The sequence below is a fragment of the Equus asinus genome, chromosome 16 (genome assembly GCF_041296235.1).
Source record: "Equus asinus isolate D_3611 breed Donkey chromosome 16, EquAss-T2T_v2, whole genome shotgun sequence".
NCBI classification, from domain to species: domain Eukaryota; kingdom Metazoa; phylum Chordata; class Mammalia; order Perissodactyla; family Equidae; genus Equus; species Equus asinus.
In genome coordinates, this window is record NC_091805.1 from 41,036,900 (window position 1) to 41,060,460 (window position 23,561).

The 23,561-nt window shown below is 38.8% G+C and overlaps 2 pseudogenes; both read right to left on the minus strand.

The window, feature by feature from the left end:
- LOC139040364 (mitochondrial adenyl nucleotide antiporter SLC25A24-like) overlaps window positions 1–23,561 on the minus strand; it is a 57,101-nt pseudogene that overhangs the window by 29,669 nt on the left and 3,871 nt on the right.
- Window positions 20,303–22,089, minus strand: LOC139040416 (transcriptional repressor CTCF-like; annotated as a pseudogene).

Here is a 23,561-nt window from a genome sequence, read left to right on the forward strand (position 1 = left end):
GTATTGTAATCAGCTGGTACTAGCTCCCCTGTTGGCCAGAAACCCTAAAGCAGGAGCTTTGGCTTGTTCACAACTGCATCCTTTGCACCTAGAGCTATAACTAATGTTTACGGAAGTTATATAAATAACTTTTGGATAAATCATTGCTATTGGAAATCTATAATTTATCTTAGAGTATGACTTAGCAGCATATCTTAGCAGTATGATTTAGAATTTCCAATTTTCCAAACAATGTAGCAAGATATAATTTAGTGTATAATGGTTTATAAAACGTCTCTTGTCACATCAATAAAAAAATACATAAACTGATGAAACTACCAAGATTGTATCAAACTATCTTATCAATCCTGAAAAAAAACTTTTATTGTAAGAAACCTTATTTTCCATTTACAACTGCAACAAAAGGAATAAAATATCTAAGGATTAAACTTAACCAAAGAGGTGAAAGAGCTATTGACTGAAAATTATAAGACATCATTGAAACAAACTGAAGACAAAGAAACGGAAAGATATTCCATGCTCATGGGTCAGAAGAATAAACATAGTTAAAACGTCCATACTGCCTAAAGCCATCTACCGATTCAATGCAAAATAAACTACAAAGCTATAGTAATCAAAACAGTGTGGTACTGGCACAAAAACAGACACACAGATCAATGGATCAGAACTGAAAGCCCAGAAAAACTGGATCGCCACATGCAAAAGTGTGAAAGCAGACCATTATCTTGCACCACACACAAAAACTAACTCAAAATGGATTAAAGGTTTGAATGTTAGATCTGAAACCATAAAACTGCTAGAAGAAAATATAGGCAGTACACTATTGGACATCAGTCTTAGCAATATCTTTCAAATACCATGTCTACTGGGGCAAGAGAAACAAAAGAAAATGTTAACAAATGGGACTACATCAGACTAAAAACCTTCTTCCAAGCAAAGGAAACCCTTAACAAAATGAAAAGACAACCCACCAACTGGAAGAAAATATTTGCAAATCATTTGTCCAACAAAGAGTTGATCTGCAAAATATATAAAGAACTCATACAACTCAACAACAAAATAACACCCTGATCAAAAATGGACAGAGGATATTAACAGACATTTTTCCAAAGAACATATACAGATGGCCAATAGGCACATGAAATGATGTTCAACATCACTAATTATTAGGGAAATGCAAATTGAAACTACAATTAGATATCACCATACACCTATCAGAATGGCTATAATTACCAAGACAAAAAACAACAAATGTTGGAGAGGATGTGGAGAAAAGGGAACCCTCATGCACTGCTGGAGGGAACATAAACTGGTGTGGTCACTATGGAACAAAGTATGGAGATTTCTCAAAAAGTTAAAAATAGAAATACCATACAATCCAGCTATCCCACTACTGGGTATTTATCCAAAGAACTTGAAATCAATGATCCAAAGAGGTTTATACACCCCAGTGTTCATTGCAGCTTTATTCACAATAGCCAAGACGTGTAAGCAACCCAAGTGCCGGATGAATGGATAAAGAAGATGTGGTGTATACATATATACAATGGAATACTACTCAGCCATAAAAAAAGACAATATCGTATCATTTGCAGCAACATGGGCGGACCTTGAGAGTATGATGTTAAGCAAAATAAGCCAGATATTTCTCTGACAAATACTGCATGATTTCACTCATGTGTGGAAGATAACAAATACATGGATAAAGAGAACAGATTAGTAGTTACCAGAGGGGAAGGGGGTTGGGGGTAGACGAAAGGGGTTAAGGGGCACATATGTATGATGACAGACAAAAATTAGACTACTGGTGGTGAGCACAATGAAGTCTATTCAGAAATTGATAAATAATAATGTACACCCAAAATTATATAATGTTATAAACTACTATAATCTCAATAAAATTACTGGGAAAAAACCCCGTTATTTCTTGTTTAACTGCATTAAGGTTAGAGAACATATCCTGTATGATTCCAATTCTATTTAATTTTTTACATTTCCTTTATAACCCACCATATGGTTGATTTTTGTAGATTTTCTATATGTTCTTAAAAGATTGCATTCCCTGTAGTTGTTGAATGCAATATTCTACGTATGTTGCTAGGTAAAGATTGATGGTGGTATTGTTCACATATTCTGTTTTCACTGATATTTTTCTGTCTGTGTGTACTAGCTATTACTGAGAAGTCTGTATTAAACTTTCCTACTAGAATCATTGATTCATCTATTTTTCTTTGTTGTTTAATCAATTCTTGCTTTATAAATTTGAGGTTATATTATTAGATCCACACAAATGTAGAATTGTTATATATTTAGGTGAATTAAACCTCTAACGTTACAAAATTCCCCTTTTGATTTTTGTAGTGAGTTTTGCCTTTTCTATTCCTTTTCTTTCAACAAAAGGAGAGATTAGTGACATCAGCAGACTGGTGGAGCAGGAGACACCAGCCATCCTCCCCCCCAAAAAAACAATAATTAGACAGCTATCCACAAATGAAAACAGCCCTGAGAGGGCTCAAGAGTCCAATTAAGAATCTACTGCAACACAGTAAGGCAAACAATGGAGAATAACCACACAGAAAGGATCACTGGGGAGACTGGCTTAGCTGAAATGTCTGGAGATGGCAAGGAACAGAGAAGAATGGTGGGGGCTGACTTTATCAGCCACATGGCAGGTGCCATCATGGTTCCCAGTGGTCTGCTCTGTGGAGGGCCCCAGCAGCCTTTACAGTCCCTGCAACAGCCACAGACTCCCCACAGCTTTCATAGTGAAGGAACCTGAGGTGTTTATTGGTGCAGACCCCAGGGACTGCTCTGCAGAGAACACTGGCAGCCTTCACCACTAATGTACCCCACAGCCATTGCTGCCATAGACCCCCTGGGGAGAGAAACACTGCTGCACCCCCTCCCAATAGGAGTTGCTGTTGCAGAGACTCAGGACCAGGGCCACCACCCCCATAACCCTGCACATACCCCAGAACCATGGCTGCTCCCAGCTGGCAATAACAGTACAGGACTTCAGTACCCCACTTTCAACAATGGATAGATCATCCAGACAGAAAATCAAGAAGGAAATATTGGACTTGAACTACACATTAGACCAAATGGACCTAATAGATATATACAACAACAGAATACACAATTTTCTCAAGCTTACATGGAACATTCTCAAGGATAGATCATACCTTGGGTCTTCAAACAAGTCTTAGCAAATTTAAGGAGACTGAAATAATTCCAAGCATCTTTTCTGACCACAATGATATGAAACTAGAGATCATAGGAGAAACACTGGAAAATGCCCAAATAAGTAGATATTAAACAACACTTTCCTCAACAACCAATGGGTTAAGGAAGAAACCAAAAGAGAAATTTAAAAATATCTTAAGAAAAATGAAAATGGAAACACAACATACCAAAGCTTATGGTATGCAGTAAAAGCAGTTCTAAGGGGGACGTTTATAGCAATAAACGCCTACATTAAGGAAAAAAGAAAGATCTCAAATAAACAACCTAACTTTACACCTCAAGGAAGTAGAAAAGGAAGAAAAAACTAAGCCAAAAATTAGCAGAAGGAAGGAAATAATAAAGGTCAGAGCAGAAATAAATGAAATAGCGGCCAGAAAAACAAAAGAAAAGATCAACAAAACTAAGAGCTGGCTCTTTGAAAAGATAAACAAAATTAGTAAACCTTTAGCTAGACTAACTAAAAAAGGAGAGAGAAGACTCATAAATAAAGCCAAAAATGAAAGAGGACACATTACAACTGATAGCACAGAAATGCAATGGATCATAAGACACTACTATGAACAACTATACACTGACAAACTGCATAATCTATAAGAAATAGATAAATTCCTGGAAAGATCCAACCTATCAAGACTGATTCATGAAAAAATAGAAAATCTGAACAAACCAACAATGAAGAAGAAGATTGAATCAGTAATCAAAAAGTTCCCAACAAAGAAAGCCCAGGACCAGATGATATCCCTGATGAATGCTACCAAATATTTAAAGAAGATTTACTACCAATCATTCTCAAGCTTTTCAAAAAAATTGGAGATGAGGGAACACTTCTAAACTCATTTTATGAGGCCAGCATTACCTGATACCAAAGCCAGACAAGGATAATACGAGAAAAAAAATTACAGGTCAATATCCCTGATGAACACAGATGCAAAAATCCCCCCAAAAATAACAGCAAACTAAATTCAATTGTACGTTAAAAGAATCATACACCATGATCAAGTGAGATTTATTCCTGAGATACAAAGATGGCTCAACATATATAAATCAATAAATGTGATATACCACATTAACAGAATCAAGGATAAAAACCATATGATCATCTCAATAGATGCAGAAAAAGCATTTGACAAAATTTAATGCATTTGCATGATAAAAACTCTCAACAAATTAGATATAAAAGGAACGTCTCTCAACATAACGGCCATATATGACAAGTCCACAGCTAATATCACACTCAACAGTGAAAAGCTAAAACCTTTTCCTCTAGACTCCGGAACAAGAAAAGGATGCGCACTCTTGCCATTTCGAGTCAACATAGTCCTAGCCACAGCAATCAAGTAAGAAATAAAAAGGCATCCAAATCAGAAAGAAGTAAAATTGTCTCTGTTTGCAGATGACACGATCTTATATATAGAAAACCCTAAAGACTCCACTAAAGTACTGTAAAACTAATCAACAAATTCATTGAAGTTGCAGGATACAAGATCAACATACACAAATCAGTTGCATTTCTAACAGTAACAACGAAATATCTAAACGAGAAATTCAGAAGGTAATCCCACTTACAATAGGATCAAAAGTAATAAAGTACTTCAGAATAAAGTTAACCAAGGAGGTAAAAGATCTGTACACTGAAAACTAGAAGACATTGAATGACACAAGTTGAAGAAGATACAAAAGATGGAAAGACATGCCATGTTAATGGGTTGGAAGAATTAATATTGTTAGCACATCCACACTACTCAAAGCCATCTATAGATTGATTCAATGCAATCCATCTCAAAATTCCAATGGCACACTTCACAGACATTGAAAAAACAATCCTAAATTGCATATGGAACCACAAGACCCCAGCTAGCCAAAGCAGACAGAAGAACAAAGCTGGAGGCATCATACTTCCTGATTTCAAGTATGCTACAAAACTATAGTAATCAAAACAGTATGGCACTGGTATAAAAAGACACATAAACCAATGGAACAGAACCAAGAGCCCAGAAATGAACCCTCGCATATTGATCAATGCAAATTTGACAAGGGAGCCAAAAATACTCAGTGGAGAAAAGACAGTCTCTTCAATAGATGATGGGAAAACTTGATAAACACATGCAGCAGAGTGAAGTTCTGATATCTCACACCATTCAGAAAAACTAACACAAAATGAATTGAAGACTTAAATGTATGATCTGAAATTGTAAAACTCCTAGAAGAAAACAGAGCAAATCTTCTCGACACTGATCTTGGCAATGATTTTTTGGATATGACAGCAAAAGCACAAGTAACAAAAGCAAAAATGAATAAGAGAGACCACATCAAACTAAAAGGCTTCTGCACAGCAAAGGAAACAAGCAACAAAATGAAAAGGTGACCTACAGAATGGGAGGAAATATCTGCAAACCACATATCTGATAAAGAGTTAATATCCAAAATACATAAGGAACTCCCACAACTCAATAGCAAAAAAAAAAAAAAACACCTGATTTTAAAATGGACAAAGGAACTGTACAGACATTTCTCCAAAGAAGACATACAGGTGGTCAACAAGTATGTGAAAAGGTGGTCAACATCACTAATCATCAGGGAAATGCAAATCAAAACCACAATGAGACACCACTTCACACCTGGTTAAGATGGCTACTATCAAAAAAAACACAAAAGACGAGTAACAAGCGAGGATGTGGAGAAAAGGGAACGCTTGTGCACTGTTGGTGGGAATTTAAGTTGGTGCAGCCACTATGGAAAGCAGTATGAGGTTGCTCAAAAAATTAAAAATAGAGCTACCATATGATCCAGCAATCCCACTTCTGGGTGTCTATCTGAAAGAAATGAAATCGTTATCTCAAAGAGATATCAGCATTCCCGTGTTCATTGCAGCATTATTCACAATAGTCAAGACATGTAAACAATATAAGTGTCTGCTATCAAATGAATGGATAAAGAAAATGTGGTGTATACATACAATAGAATGTTATTCAGCCATGAGAAATAAAGAAACCCTGCCATTTGCAACAACACGGATGAACCCAGAGACATCATGCTAAGTGAAATAAGCCAGACACAGAAGGATGAATACCACATGATACCACTTAGATAATTAATCTAAAGTAGTCAGCTCCTAGAACCAGAGAGTAGAATAATAATTGCCAGAGGTTGGGGGCAGGGGGAAACAGGGAGATATTGTCAAAGAGTACTAAGTTTCAGTTATGCAAGATGAATAAGTCTTAGAGATCTACTGTACAGCATAGTGCCTATAATTAAGACTAAGCTATTGTATACTTAAAAAGTTGCTTAGAGGGTCGATCTTACATGGAAACTAAGTGTCTACCAACAAATGAATGGCTAAAGAAAATATATGTATACCACATGGATGGAATATTATTCAGCCACATAAAAGAATGAAATCTTGCCATTTGCAACAACATGGATGGACCTTGAGGGCATTATGCTAAGTGAAATAAGTCAGACACGGAAAGATAAATATCATAGGATCTCATTTATATGTGGAATCTAAAAAGAAAATGAGCTCATAGATAAAGAGAACAGATTGGTGGTTGCCAAACGCAGGGATTGAGGGTGGGTAAAATGGGTGAAGGGGTCAAAAGCTACAAACTTACAGTTATAAAAGAAATAATTCATAGGAATGTAATGTACAGCATGGTAACTATAGTTTTACTACTGTACTGCATATTTCAAAGTTGCTAAGACAATAAACCTTAAAAGTTCTCATCACAAGAAAAAATTTTTGTAACTATGTATGGTGATGGATGTTAACTAGACTTCTTGTGGCGACCATTTCACAATACATACAAATATTGAATCGTTACGTTGTACATCTGAAACTAATATAATGTGATGTCAATTATACCTCAATCAAAATTTTTTAAAAATTGTTTTAACTACAAAAAGGAAGTTTTCTTATCAAAAATAATAATAATAAATAAGAAGGTGGGAGGAAACTTTGGAAGTGATGGGTATATTTACGGCATAGATTGTGGTAATCGTTTCCTGGTATACACTTACCTCCAAACTCATCAAGTTGTATATATTAATTATGTACAGTTTTTTTGTATGTCAAAAAAAGCTAAAAATAAAAATTTTTTTTAAATCAATTGCTTAAGAGAATTACAACTATTCTTTGAACTAGAAGCAGGCAGAACTTTATCCTGGGGACTTTGTAAAGAGAACACTTTGTGATTTAGTCAGCAGCATTCTCACAGTTCAATAAATTTCTTAAAGTTCTTTCATTTAACACTGTCAATAAAAGCTGATGTTATCAAACCTAAGAAGAAATGAAGGAGCTACATTTATAGCAATTATTTTCTAACATAGAATGTTAAACAAAAATAAAAACTATTAAAAATAAGGATAAGGGCTGACCTTTGTAGAATCTTTTTTGCCTGAGATTCAGAAATATTCATACCCCATGATTTCAAAGCAGCAATTACTTCTGAAGTTTCTATTACTCCTTTAAAAAGTGAAAAATGTTACATTAAAGTATCTGAAAAGATAAAAAGGCAAAATATACTTAGAATGCAGTAGTCTTAAAAAGCATACATGTTTTATAGGCCTATAATCCCATATTCACAACTGAAAGCTTAAAAAGCTGTAAAAACTAAAAGATGTTTTGTAAGTTTGGCACCAAAATTCATTTGGTGGCAAAACTTGGTTTAAACTGATATGAGGTTAATTTCAGTCATTTATCTAATTTAGTGTGATTATTCATTTGTTCCATTGAAGAAATATTCATGTACATAATTGCACAGTGATACCCCAGCCTCTGCTTGGAGTATTACATAATATATCATACATGCACTGTATTGCTTTTCTAATATCCAAATTCTAAATTTCTAAACATATCCAGCCCCAAGGATTTCCATAGGAGATTGCATATCTATAATAGATCTTGATTATTGTACCTACATGGAAAGAATTAAAAAGCTAGTAATGAAGATCTGATTTAGGGGCACGAAAATAAGGCCACTCAACATTTTATAAGGTAAGCTTCAACAGAAACAATATACTTAAAATAAAATACAACACCAAACTTTTTAACACAACTATATCCTATGTTAGCTACATTAACGAACTGCTTGGTGTTGTAAAGGAAAAATTAAGTATTCCATATTCTCCTGGAACTTTAAACACATAGCTAATCAGGAGAGGCAGCAGGATAATAGCTACTTTGGAGGGTGGTAGGGATTTGGAGGGGATACCAAAGAGATGCTTCTGAGATGCTGTAATATTCTACTTCTCAATCTGGATGCTGTTTTCAGGTTGTATGTTCATCTTGGGAAAATTCACGGAGCTTTTACTTATAATTTATGTACTTGGTTATATATGCTACATATCAATGAAATCTTCCACTAAAAATAGTAAATTAGGGTCAAACTTGAAATGCCATATTAACCAGCTCTGACCTTGTCTGGCAATTGCCCAATTCTGCCTTTGTTAAAGCTATTCTCCTTGTTCATGAAACCCTTTCATTTCAATTATTTATATATTGACCCAACACAAATACAAATTGCCCCTGGGCACAATTAAGCTTTCCCTGTATCACTTTTATAGCAGTGATCATAGTCTACCTTCTGTACAGCTATGTATGTTTATTCTTACTTCACCCAAAACTGTGTGCTTCTGAAGACCTTGGTTAACGTAGTTCCTAGTGCACTAGTTCACATACATTGCTCAAAAACTGTTTACCTCATTGAACCAAAATATATTAAGTACTCCTTACCCTAAAAAAGTTAAAAATTCAAGCTACGGGGGCTGGCCCCATGGCCGAGTGGTTAAGTTCGCGCGCTCCGCTGCAGGTGGCCCAGTGTTTCGTTGGTTCGAATCCTGGGCGCAGACATGGCACTGCTCATCAAACCACGCTGAGGCAGCGTCCCACATGCCACAAATAGAAGGACCCACAACGAAGAATATACAACTATGTACCAGGGGGCTTTGGGGAGAAAAAGGAAAAAAACAAAATCTTCAAAAAAAAAAAATTCAAGCTACAATGTAGAAAAAAATTAGGTAACGTGATCCAACATATAGTCAAGGCCTATGGACTGAAAGGGAAGACTCAATGTTGTCTTTAATTATATGCAACAAGCTTTCATTGAGAAAATGGACTTGAAATGGATCTAGTGGAATAATAGTAGATGGATGAAGAGGAGGATTGTAACCATTCCAGCACTAACAGCCCTCCTGGGAGGACTGTAATTCCAGGGAGAAATACAAAATATTCCCTTCCTGTACCAGTGATTTGTTGGTAAGTAACAAACATCCCAAAATTTAGTGGTTTAAAAAGAATGTATTTGACCATGACTATGCAATCTGAGCTTGGTGCAACTCATTGATTCTTCTGTTGGTCTTGCCCGGGTCACTCACACGAATTCAATCATCTGGAGGTTCAACTGTAGCTAGAAATCCAAGCTGGCTTCACTCACATGTCTGTGACCTGAGAAGGGAATGTGGAACAGTTGGAGACTAACTGGGCATCTCTCTCCGTGTAGTCTTTCCAGCTGAGTAGCTAGACCTCTTTTCTGGTGCCTCAGGGTATTCAGGAGGGAGTATTACAAGAGGACAAGCCCCAACAAGCAAGTACTTATCAAGCCTTGCTAATGTCCCAATGGCTGAAGTAAGTCAAATGGCCAAGCCCAGGTCAATGTGGTTCAGGGCTACACAAAGGCAGAAATCCTGCGAGATGTGGTTCACTGGATAGCCAACGTAAAGCAAAATTACTTAACCTTCCTCAGCCTTAGGTGTTCTCATCTGTAAAATGTAGCTGCTGTGAGGATTGTGTAAGACAAAAATAAGACTTAGAAGATAAAGTAGCTAAACAGACATGGCAGACAGAAGAGTCCAATAAATGTCAGTTCCTTTCTCACCACTTCCTCAATCTCCAAAAGACTCCATCCAAAAAAGAATCTTAATGATGAAATTATGTTTAATAACTACTTCATTCACATATTTATAATAGCATTCCATGAACGTTTTGGCTGAACAGGAGCAGGGGCTCAGATTCTTCTTGGTGAGAGAAGTTAAACAGATCAGTTCCCACTGGGGCTTAAACGCTTCCAGCTAGTGAGTTTGATATTAAACCAGCCCACATGCATCCTCTTGCCTCCACTGATCGGCATAAGGCCTGGAAAGCCTCCTGGGGGATAGACAGGGGGTGGTAAACACTGAATCCTGTCTATATTAATATTTAACATATACAAACGTGTGATGAACTGGGAGAGTCCTAAGAGGAACAGTGATGTTGGAAAGGACAAGAGGGGAAAACGTCTGACGCAGTGAGCCAGATCCAGTGATAGGATTTGGGGGGAAATGGCTCCAAGGTCAACGACACACACCTGATACCAGAAATTACCCTATCCCAGCCAATTCGGGATACGCTTGTACATTCTGGGAGGAAGTGGCCGCATGTTCATATGAATTGAAAAAGCTGTACTTTGAAGACCAAAATATTCTGATATTAAATAGACACTTTCTGGTTAAGCATGACAAGAGGGCGGAGTGTCTTAGCTTCCTAGGGCTGCTGTAGCAAAGCACCACAATCTGGGTAGCTTAGAAAAGGAGGAATTTGTTGTCTCCCAGTTCTGGAGGCCAGAAGTCTGAAATGCAGGTGTCACCAGGGCCACCACACTCCGCCTGAAGATGCTGCGGAAGGATCTGTTCTATGCCTCTCTCCCAGCTTCTGGCAGCCTTACATCTTCCTTGGTTTGTAGATGCCTCACTCCATTCCTGACTCCATCATCAAACAGCCACTTCACATCATCTTCCTGTGTGCGAGTCTGTCTCTGTGTCCAAATTTCCCCTGAATATGACACTAGTCATTTTAGATATTGGGCATAACCTAATGACCTCATTTTAACTTGATTACTTTTGTAAAGACCTATTTCCAAAGAAGGTCACAGTCTGAGGTACTAGGGGCTAAGGTTTCAACATATCTTTTTAGGGGGACACAATTCAACCCATAACAGAGGAGGTATTGCCTTTCCCACCCACAAAAAGCCTGCTGGCCAAGGTGAATCGACTGAGCTCTGCACAAAGGTGGTCACTGAGGCAGCAGCAATGACGACACAGAGAGCAGGCCGCTCAACCAGAGCAGCGCCTCCGCAGGGCTTCAGAGCCTAGCTCTGCCATGCAGGTGAGGCAACAGGAGAGCTTCATAGCTACTGTCACAGCTCAGGCGCTCCAAACAAATGAAGCCCGCGGGAATCTGGACAGTAGCCATACCACAACAGTACTTCTGCAGGACTTTGGGGGCTGAGCTGTGATGTTCCAGTGTGACTAGCTGAGGCAGCAATTAAAAGATCTATATTGCTAATCACTATTACTTTGGGATGTCCATCTTGCCTCAGAAGGAATATTCTCTATGATTACCAAGACCTACAAGCACTGATTTTCAGTTTTAGCAAGGACAATAGCAGCATTATACTTTTACTGATAGCACTCTGATTTCACTGATTATCTGACCAAGTGGATTTTCAGTTTACAAATGATGATCACAGTGGTAACCATCAACAACAGAGTGAAATTCCAGAAGAGCACAAGAGCAGAACTATCAGTCTTAGATCAGCAGCAAAGGATGACCAGGTCTAGCTTACAGACATTAGTAAGCAGTACTTCTAAAGCTTCTGGGTACTGCTTCAGCACGAGGGCCCAGAGAGGCCTCAACTTCCTTCTGGAAAACAAAGGGAAGCTTAGAGCCCTGCAATAAGAGAAATGTAATCACTTTTATGCTCACAGGTACACTAAAGCCTTGACATTCAGGTTACACTTTGTTTTACCCCAGAATCCATCAGCAGAATCCTTTAAATAGCTGTTTTGGTACACTTCGAATTTTTCAATTAATAAAAATTAGATTTCATAAAACTTAAAAATTAACATATATGTTTCTTAAATAGGGTATAATTAGATTCTAATTACCCACAGTGGATTAGCCACTTATGGATACAGAAGTGGTATTCTACTTTTACATTCAGTCTCTCTGATTTAAGGGTTTGTAACAAAACAGAGTATACCTTTCCTCTGCAGATCAGCACAGATCCTGATCGCAGTACTAGCATAAGAGTAAAAGACTAGAAACATCCAATATCTAACAATATGAGAATGAGTAGATAAGTCTACTCATAAATGGAATATGTCAGAGTCATTAAAAGTTATGTTTGTGAAGAATATTAAATGAAGTAAAAATGCTTACATTATGACATTAAAAGAAAAAAGTAGGACACCCAACTATACGTAGAGTGTGATTGCAATTTCAATAAAGAAAAAGAGAGAAACCAAGAAAGAAACAGACAACAAGTCTAGAAGGAAATATAAAAATATATTCAAATGCTAAAGTTTATCTCTAGACAGCAAGGTTACATGTAACTTTTGCTTTCTTTCAGGAGCTTTTCTGTGTTATCTAACCTTCCTGAAACTGAAATATTTTCAAAATCAGCAAAAAAACAATAAACGTAATTTTTTAAATTACCATGATACTTTCAGCTAATATATTGCAAAAGAGTAGAGACGCCTACTCACTAAGCCAAGAAGCTTTAAATTCCGAGGACAAAAATTATTATATTAAAAAGATGGTAATAAATTATAATACTAATAAATACGATATATATTATTCTTAGAAATTAAAAAATTACTGGTAGACAAGTAATGAAAATAACTGACTCTTTGAAAATAGGAGTTAAAGACTATTAAGGAATATTAAAATTATTCTTTAGTACTGACAGTTATTACTCGTGTTAAGCTAATTGTGGATAAAACACGCACACCCACCATCATTATTTTTGTCCACACTGTTAAATGCCAGCCTCATTTTTTTCTCGTGGTCTTGAAGGTACTGCACAAATTCTTCAAAGTCCAATCTTGAATCATTGTTGGTATCTCCAGCTTTAAAAATGTCTTACAAGAAAGAAGAAACTCATTGCAGAGACATACTGCAAGTCAAGTCACTATACCATGCTAACATTGGCACATTTCACTCATACTAATTATGATTTCCATGGGCATCCATTGTCCTAGTTTTTCAGTCACAGTTGCAAGGCCAAGTACCTTAAGTGATTTTTTTTTTTTTTTTTTTTTTGGTGAGGAAGATTGGCCCTGAGCTAACATCTGTTGCCAACCTTTCTCATTTTTTTGCTTGAGGAAGACTATGCCTATATTCTTTTTAGGGGACAGAAAATGAGAAGCCATCACTCTCTTTGGGTCATCTTTCTGTTCTGTAAAGAAAAAAATCCTACCCTGCACTTAAGTCTCTTGCATCCTTGCTTTTAGAATCAGTTTCATTCAAGTTGCCTTCCTGGGAGGATTTCAGGAAACGTATTGTTAACAGGTGTGCACTCATTAGATCTTGTTGAATAGCTTGAAGGTGCATCTCCTGACCAGACTCATGGTTCTCAAAATTCAGAGGCAGGAAGTCTTGACTGCTGATGTGACGTGGTGGTGCATTATTTTTCCACCTAAACTTGGCACGGCCTTTATATATATTTATCAAACATTTCATTGTCAGATGCCTCATTTGCTCACCCTTTAGCAGTACCAGCCATTAGATGAAAGTATCTGGCAAAGATTTCCTTGGACTGTAGTGCAGAATCATTCTGAGTGATGGGATCAAAAGGTAAGAAATTCTTCACCCACCAGTTTTAATCCATTTCTTTGCCACCTTAAATGTCTGCTCAAACATGGGATCTCAAGCTGACTTAGATCCTTCTAGTTGAAAGGTCTCTTAAAAGTCATCAAGCCCGCCCTCTCCCCACAGTTCTATCCCTGAGGAAGCAAAACCCCAGGGAAGCTGAAGGGTTTTTGTCCCCCTCACACTGCAGGCTGGGTAGGGGCAGAGCCACAACTCCACTCATGTCTCCCCTTCCTTGTGCCAGCTCTGCGCTCTGAGGCAGTCAGTGAAGGTAACTGGGTGGTCTGACTTCTTTATTTGGTCAACATTTTGATAAGATTTCTTTGTAATTTGCTGGAGGTCACATTTAGTTTTATTTTATTTTGAATGAGAAGAATCTTATTTTAAAACCCATTTATGTGAATTACCATCTTGTTTCTTTAGAACTATGAAACACTGGTTTATACTAGCAGGGAAGACACTATAGCAACCCAGAATTATTCTTTTGGACTGTAGTAGTAATCATGAAGCAGAACTTGGGGGTCTTTTCTTAAAATTCCCAATTCGTATACACTTTCTGGATCCTATGCATACACTTTCTGGATCCTAAGTCCAATTGCTAAATTTTTAAACCTAATATTTTAACCTAACACTTTTATTACCAACTTTTCTTTAATAGTGTTTCTTTTCTAGTTTAGTTATTGATTTTCTTGGGTTTGACATATTAAATCTTCTACAAGATGACACATATGCTTTTTTTTTTTTTTTTGGCAGGCAAAGATTAGCCCTGAGCTAACATCTGTTGCCAATCTTCCTCTTTTTTCATGTTTTCCTCCCAAAGTGCACAGCTGTATATCCTTGTAAGTCCTTCCACTTCTTCTATGTGAGCCACTGCCACAGCATGGCAACCAACAGACAGGTGGTCTGATTCCATGACTGGGAAACGAACTTGGGCCACCAAAGTGGTGAGTGTGCTGAACTTTAACCACTAGGCCATCAGGATTGGCTCACATACGGTTTTTTTCAAAGCTGATGCTCATGAATTGAAGCAGTGAGTTCCTTTATGTTTGTAATATTTACTAAAGCACCTGGCACAAAATGCACCAAAATCTAGAGCAGTAGCTTTATGTAAGTTCTCATGAGCTTGTAATATAATTGTCAATCCACTTATAATTTGTGAAATACTGTACATATATAGAGATTAAATTGGCCAGTAAAAAAAAAATTGGCCTTGGTGCTGGCCCGGTGGCACAGCACTTAAGTATGCACATTCCGCTTCAGCAGCCCGGGGTTCTCCAGTTCGGATCCCGGGTGCAGACCTACGCACCACTTGTCAAGCCAAGCTGTGGCAGACATCGCACATATAAAGTAATATAAAGTAGAGGAAGATGGACACAGATGTTAGCTCAGGGCCAGTCTTCCTCAGCAAAAAGAGGAGGATTGGCAGCAGATGTTAGCTCAGGGCTAATCTTCCTCAAAGAAAAAAAAATTGGCCTCAAAAAAGCCCAGTAAGTCCTATCTGCCATATTTATAAAATATATCCTGAATCCATTCTCCGTTCTTGCTGCCACCACCTGTGTCCGAGTCATCATCATCTCATTTGTACTTCTGCAGCAGCTTCCTAACTGTTCTCCCGTCTCTCTCCATTCCCCTCCAATACACTCATTTCCTTCTTATAATCTATCCTCTATACAGCAGCCAGAATATTTCAAAGATGCCAGTCAGAGTATGTCAGTCTCCTCACCCCTAAGAGCTTTGATTTTAGAACAATATCCAATCATTTTACATGACCCAAAAAGCTCAGCTGCTTCTCTGACCTCATTTCCTACCACTTTCCCCTCATTATTACACCCTCCTAGCCCATTCCACCTCAGGAACTTGCACTGTTTCTTCTGCCTGGAGACGATTGCCCTAAATCTTCACACCACCAGTTCCTTGTCATCACTCGGCCTTCTGCTCAAGGGTTACCTTCTTGTTGAGACTTTTCATAATCACCCCATGTAAACAGCATCCCTCCCAGTCCCTTTCAACTGTATTACACTACATTCTTGGCTTTTTTTCATTCCCTCTACAAATATTTATTCAGCATCTACTATGTGCAAGGGTCTGCTCTAGGTGCTAGAGACACAGCAACGAACGAAACAGACAAAAAGTCCTTCCCTAATAAAGGTTACATCCTAATGGGGAAGCCAGTCAATAAGCAAGGTAAATGAGTAAAATACATAGTATGCTAGCCAACGAAGGGTGCTAAGGAGAAAAATAATGCAAGGAAAGAACAGAGAGAGGGAAGGGGACTAGCAATTTAAATGGTGAGTCAAAGAAGGACTCCACAGGAAGGTGACACTTAAAGAAACATCTGAAAGAGAGGAGAGCGGTGCAGGTATCTGGGGAAGGGCAATTCCAGGCAGACGGCACAGCAACTGCAAAGGCCTCTAGGCAAGAGCCTGCCTAGTATGTGTTGGAAACACCAAGAATGTCGACACTGATGGAGCAGAGTAATAAGTGAGCAAAGGAGAGAGTGAGTGGGAGATGGAAGAATAACAGGAGATGAGGTCAGAGAGGCATATGTAGTCAGACAGCATTATAAAATTACCTTGTTTATCTGTTTACTGCCTGCCTCTCTCACGAAAACAGAAGCTCCAAGAAATAAGGACTTTGTCTGTCTAGTTCATTGCTCCGTCTCAGGCACATAGAACAGCTTCCAACACACAACAGGCACTTGATAAACACTTGTTGGATAAAGTTTTAAAATGTGGAGGGAGACACAGTATAAAGAAAATACATTTTGTGGATTTTATTTAATCATTTTAAGAATGGTTCACCTATTCCCAAATTTTTACTACTACAAAACATGCTACAATGAATGTTTTTGTGAAATTACAATCTTTGAATTTCAATTATTAGTAACATAGATTCCTAGAAAGAGAATTGAATCAAAGGATATGTACATTTTCAAGTTTGATACTGCCAAATTACCATCCAAAAAGGGAATGCCAATTTATGTTCCTCTCAAAAATTTTAGGGTGCCTGCTTCCTCATATTATGACAAATACTGAACACTAGCAAACTTTTCAAATGTTTGCCAATCTTACTGACAAGAAAGGGAGAAAGGAAGGAGAAATTAAAGTGTTTCCTTATTTCAATTTGCATTATTAATGAAATCAAACATCTTCTCATGTTTGTTGGCTTAAATATTATTTCCCATACCTGAACCTACTAACCTGTACAGGTAGAAATTGGATGCAAAGCACTTAAGGGTGAAAATTACACAGGAAGGTTAAAAACTACTGTTGACATTTAAAGTTAACTATATTGAACCAAAATAAAACAAAAGAAACCAAATCAAAAAGACTGATAGATTTGAGCATATTCAGAAGAATAGAAAAAAAAATATAGGTCAAAAAACATTATAAGCAAAAAGTAACCTCTGCTATTAAGACCAGATGGCATGATAAAGTAATTATATCATTTGAAATTATAGCCATAAAGTATATTAACATGCTGCTTGTCATACTGAATTGGAAATAATTTTTTTAAACTACCCATTGTTGATGGGAGTGTAGGAAAACAAGCACTCTCAAAAACGGCAACAAATAGGTACAATCTAACTAGATAATAATTTTGCATTATGTATTAAGATCCTTAAAAATATTCATACCTTATGATCTTTGAATTATTCACCTAGAAATTTGTTCTAAGGAAAACAAAGATGTAGGGGGAAAAAATTGTACACATCATTTATATAGTAGGAAAGTTTGTTGGAATAATGTTTTGTTCTCATAGCATAAGAAGATAACTAAGTCTTTCTACTTTTAAGAGGTGAAGGGGGAGGAGATTTATTATTTAGAATGTCTTTCATTGATTCCTCATGCTATATACTACTAAAATTAATTTTAAAGAGGCGAAGCATCCTGTTACTTATCATGATATGGTAAGTATCATGATACTTGTTTCTTGTTTGCTAAGTGAAACAAAACACATTTCAACTAGTTTTTTCCTTTGCTTTAAATTTCGGCAAACTTCTTAGAAATCCAAAACATCTAGAAAAACATAAAAATAAATTGGCAAAATTACCATTATATGTCACTCTAAAGTTCTCAAATTTTTAAATTTCACATTAACTCTTAGGATATCACAGCCAAACTTTAAAGTTTGTCCCTAAATTCTGCCATACTTTATAAATGTATGCTTGATATATTTATAATGCTGAAAGAAAATAGTATTATATAAGATTGGAATTTTTCTTCCATTTATTTGTTCATTTTCCTGTAATTTTTAAGCCTCCTCTACCAATTTCACTTAGCCCTCTTCCATCTCTTTTGCTGGACAAGTCTTCCAAAGCAATTTACAACTTTCTGCTGTAGTGTTTGTTTAATGAAGTTCCAAGATGTACATATATTTTTTCCTTTGGAAAGCAGGTCAATTTGTAGCATTCCCAAGATGCTACATTGTGCAAACACCATGGAATTTAAATGGGCATAGAGGTTGCTGGAGTAAGATAGATCAAAACATATTTTCTTTCACTGGAACCTTTTAAATGCTTTTATATCAGAATTGTTAAGTAGCATCTTCTACCAACTGGCTTCAACTTCCTCCTTTGCCAATAAATGCTTTTTTATTCTACTACTGTTAAATTTCCAGAAACTATTCTAATCAATGAGTAATTTTTTGTCATACCTTATTTGCATTCCACTGATAATCACACCTCTCCCTCAACACATTTTTACGGTAGAATAAAGTCATACATCAATGCTAAGAATACACGTATGGGAACCACATGCTTTCCTATCCATTACATTTGCTAACAAGAAACAAAACTAGAGGATAAAATGAGGAAAGTTTTTTGAAGTCGTACAAGAAAATCTTATTGTGAAGGACAACAGTTTTACTTTTTTAAGGCATATAAAAATGAAGAAGTTTAAGTTGTTTTTAAGATAAGAGTTTGCTAATTTCTCCAAGGGTCAGTGAGGTTCATTTCTCCAGGTGATTTACATTATTCTGAGAATTCAAATTAGAATCTGAATTTTTTTTTCCTGAAGAAGATTGGCAACACATGTTAGCCCAGGGCCACTCTTCCCCTTTTTGCTTGAGGAAGATTCACCCTGAGTTAACATCTATGGCAATCTTCCTCTATTTTGTATGTGGGTCACCACAGCATGGCCACTGATGAGCAGTGTAGGTCCATGCCCAGAAACTGAACCCGGGCCACTGAAGCAGAGCACACCAAACTTAACCACTAGGCCATGGAGCCAGCCCCGTAGAATCAGAATTCTTATTAAAGGCAAACTTAGACACTCTCTTTTATTCTCTCATTCTTTACACAAGGCACAGAAAACATAAATTTAAAATGAAATGGAAATTGTAAATAAAGTACCTAAGGCAGTACCTAGCTCAAAGTAAATGACCAATAAATGCTAGTTCTGTCACTCTTCTGCCTGCTTTGTCAATGGTCATATGACTAGCCAGTGGCTTATCCGTATGGTTTGTAACATTATTGGACAAGAGGCTGCCCTAATTCAAAATTTTATACCATGTATGTCATTTCAAGAAGTTGTGGGTGAGTTTTTCACACTCAACTAATTTTAAAGTGGTGTGTGCACGTGATTGTGTATGCAATCAAAGGCTCTCAGGACCTGAAATTTCCTTAAAAGAATTAAAAAGATGATAAACAAGAGCTATACAAAAGTTGTAAGATATCTTTTTTTAATTCTGGAATTTAGCATCAAATAATTAATATTGTAAGTTAATTTACGGTTTTAGAAATGGATCCACTATTTTACCAGGGTACCCATAAGAATCATTTTTGTAGTCACTCTGAGTCATTTAGAAACAGGGTAAACAATGAACATCAATAACACAAAAAATTAACAGCTTAGGATAAAGAAAGCATTTTAAGTGTCTGTACACAAATTAAAAGTTAAAAAAATAAAAGTGTAACGATTCTCAAGTCTGTATTTTCCAACAGGAACTGTCCTGGGAAGCAGAAGTAAATATCTGGGAAATTGTGTGTCAGTCACAGAGCAGTTCACCTGTATGGAATGGCTGCTATAAATGTCTCCACATCGGTTGATCAATGTACTGCTATCCTAAGCAACTCACAGTAAATGATTAAGTAAAAGGGTTATCCTAATAGGCTATTTGCTAACATGAGAGAGTAAACTTTAGAAAAGTCACATTTTTCTAACAGACCTCAGCAGGTTTGGTAAAACAGACTAAAGGATGCATCTACCAAAGCTAAAAAGGAAAGAAAAATAATTTATGTTTGAGTTCTTTAAAGACAATCCCCCCCGTATCAACGAACAAGCACCGCCCCTTCACCATGAAGCCTTGGAGAGAAGGGTTAAAAATCTCCGCCATGAGGCTACGCCTCTTCACCACCTCCGTCTCTGCATCAGGTTCTTTTATTACACTCTCCTTGCCTCAGAGTCCTGGTTTTCAGCCTGGAAAAAACATCCATGGGCTAGGGCTAAGCGGGAAAGCGGCTTTTGCTGGCAGCATCCCTTTTCACTGAGTCCCCGGCTGCACCTGTGGTTCCCACTTGCTCAAACATAACCACTTCCTCACTGTGGGCCAGGACCGGCTCAGGGCTGTCACTCTTTAAGAAGACCTCCTTCTTAGGGGATATTTTCCTCTTTGTGACACACTTACTCTTATTTTCTCCTCCATTCTCCCCTTCTATGTCACGGGGGCCAATACAATCGTGTTTTGCCAAGTTGCTCCGGGATGTAAACATTTTTCCACACTTCCAGCAGAGGGGGAGCGGCTAGGGGTAAATGCGGGCCCGTGGTGCTGTCTGATGCGCACTCTGAGGAGCTTGACATTGTGGAAGGCCTTGTCACAATGACCACAGTTAAGATGCTTCTCCCCAGTTTGGGTTCTTTTGTGTAAGGCCGTGTGCCGTTTCTGTTTGCACGCATAATGGCACTGGTCACAATTGAAGCGCTCCTCGTTTTCACGGGATTTGGTGCTGGCAGAAGGCATTCCCGTAGCTGGAGCAACACGGAAGCACAGTCAGGGCACTTCTTGCCCTGCTCCATCGGGGAATGCTGCTTTCGCAAATGGGCGCCCAAATCGTGTTTTCGGGCTAAGACTATGTCATAGTGCGGACAGTAAAATGGGCCACATTCTTAGTGTGTTTCTGAGCCATGTGCATTTCCATGGAACCACTCTGGGTAAACCAAGTGTGGCAAATGGAACACTCGTCGGGTTTCTCGCCCGGGTGGGTGACCATGTGCCTCTTCAGCTTGCATTTGTCCCTGCCGGCGTGGCAGCCCAGGGCCCGGCAGGAGGTCCTCTCGCCCAAGGGCGTGCGGCACTCGTAGCGCTTGAAAGCACTCTCGCGGGCACGTGGCCTGCCCCCTGATCCCCAAGGCCATGTCGCAGCGGGAACTTTTAGGAGCACTACCTTTCGACGCCTGCAAAGTTACTCTGTGGAAAGGGAAGACACGGTGGAAGGGGTCTTGATGCTCACTTAGACATCTCGCGGCCTCGGGCGGGACGACCCTGCGCTCCTCGCGCCCCCCGCCACCCCCTCACCCCGCCACCCCCTCACCCCGCCACCCTCCGGGGCGCGCGCCTCCACGCCCACCCGGCTGCTCCAGCCGCCGCGAGCCCAGCCACCCTGCGCACCTTTCTGCCGCCCGGCGGCTGCGGACCGAGACGGCAGCGACGCAGCGCGTCTGCGCGGGGCCCGGCGGGGACTCCGAGCGCCTCCCGGCGGCACCCAGGAAGCGCTGCAGGGAGGGAGCCGCGCTCACCGCCCGTCTTCTCCGACCCTCCCCAGCCACGTTCCCTCTCCAGTATCTCCGAATCTCCCACACTCCCGGTAAAGCCTGTAAAAACGGAAATCTTTTTGCCCTGTTTCCACCACCCTCCAATCCTAGGGATCTAAATTGGTGCAATAATAACAGCTAACATTTACTAAGTGACAATTATTATGTGTCCTCACTGTACTAAAAGTCTTACCTCATTAAATACTTTCTTTTATATTTATAGACAGATGTAAAGTGAGAACTACTTAACTCAACCTTTGGGAGTACAAGAATAGTTTTTCTTTAAAAGGTATTATATAGGCATATATATTCAAGTTTTGAGACACACTGGCCTAGATTTAGGTCAGAAGGCAAGAAGATGGAAGCTCACCTATAGTCCAGCACAGCTTCTCTCATCACAGAAAGGAATAGAATAGGGATCTGGGACCAAAGCCCCAGCTCGGAGAGTCCTCTGCATTGTCTATCCCTCATGACTTGAACGTGTATACTAGCACAGGAAGTGGCCAAGCGTTCAGCAGTTCAGGATCCTGGCCCTCTCACTTTCCTCAGAGACACACCAACAATAAGGTACACACATACACAAAATTACTCAAGGTTGGACACTTCCTCCATCTCCACAAATCCCACAGTTAAATGCAGTCTTCGTCTTACAAGACCTTTCAGCAGACCTCTATGTAATAACTTCCTCCTTGGCTTCCAAGAGACCATACTCTCCTGATTTCCCTTCTACTTCATTCATTGCTTTTATTCAGTCTCCTATGTGGGCTCTTCCTCTTCCCGACCTCAAAATGTTGCAGTGATCCAGGACTCAGTCCTCAGACCACTTCTCCATACACACCCTCTCCCTAGGGAACCGCATCCAGTGTCAAAGCTTTACATATATAATGCTGGGGATGCATATCTCTAACCGTGACATCTCCCCTGACATTTAGACCCAGATACAAAACTACTACTTGATATATCCACTTGGATGTTTAGCAGAAACCTCAAGTGTCCAAACCAAGAACTCTTGATTAACCACTGGCCCCACCTCACAAGTCTCCAATTCTGCCTGATCTCAGCAAATGGCACCACCATCCATCCAGTTGTTCAAACCAAAACTCCTGGAGTCATTCTTGAATTTTTCCTTTACCTCACACTCCAAATCCAATTAATCAACTAGTTCTATCAGTACTACATTCAAAATATTTCACTATTATCACTATTATATATCTCTATTAGTAGATTCTGTGATGCACTGCCCACATCTCCCCAGGACTGAGAGTAGCTGGGAGTATTGGTGATTGATAGCTCTCAGTTGAGCCCCTCCCTTCGTGCTGCCCTGGGCTGAAAAGTCACTTCCTGGAGGCAGCCTATGTTTAATAATTGGGGGGAGGCAGTGAAGGAGGGAGGAGGCAGGTAGTAAAGGCAGGACAACTCTGAAAGGCTATCCCAGATCCAGAGCTCCTCTTAAATTGCATGAAGCCTTGGTTGTGATTCCATCAAGGTTCAACTTTTCCCTCTGCCCACTCCTGCTTCCTTCAGCCTTCACAGATATTATCCCTGGGAGCACTCCCTAATATACTTCTTGCACACGAGCCTGAGTATTAGAGGTTGTTCTCATTGAACACAACCTATGACACCTGGCACCAGAAATGGTCATAGGAAGCAGTCTCCACAATGAGACACCATCATTTGTGACAGATGGTGAGTGGGGAAGAGAACACACTGGCTGATGCACTATCTCAGCTTTTGAGAAATTCAGGAGAAATACTGATTGTAAGAACCATGGAATTGGATGGATGTTGCTGGAGGCCATCAGTGAAAGGCTGAGAATGAAATAGCACCAAAAATGTGGCATGTACATGCAATAGAATATAATTCAGCCTTAAAAAGGAAAGATTCTGACATATGCTACAACATGGATGAACTTTGAGGACATTATGCTAACTGAAGTAAGCCAG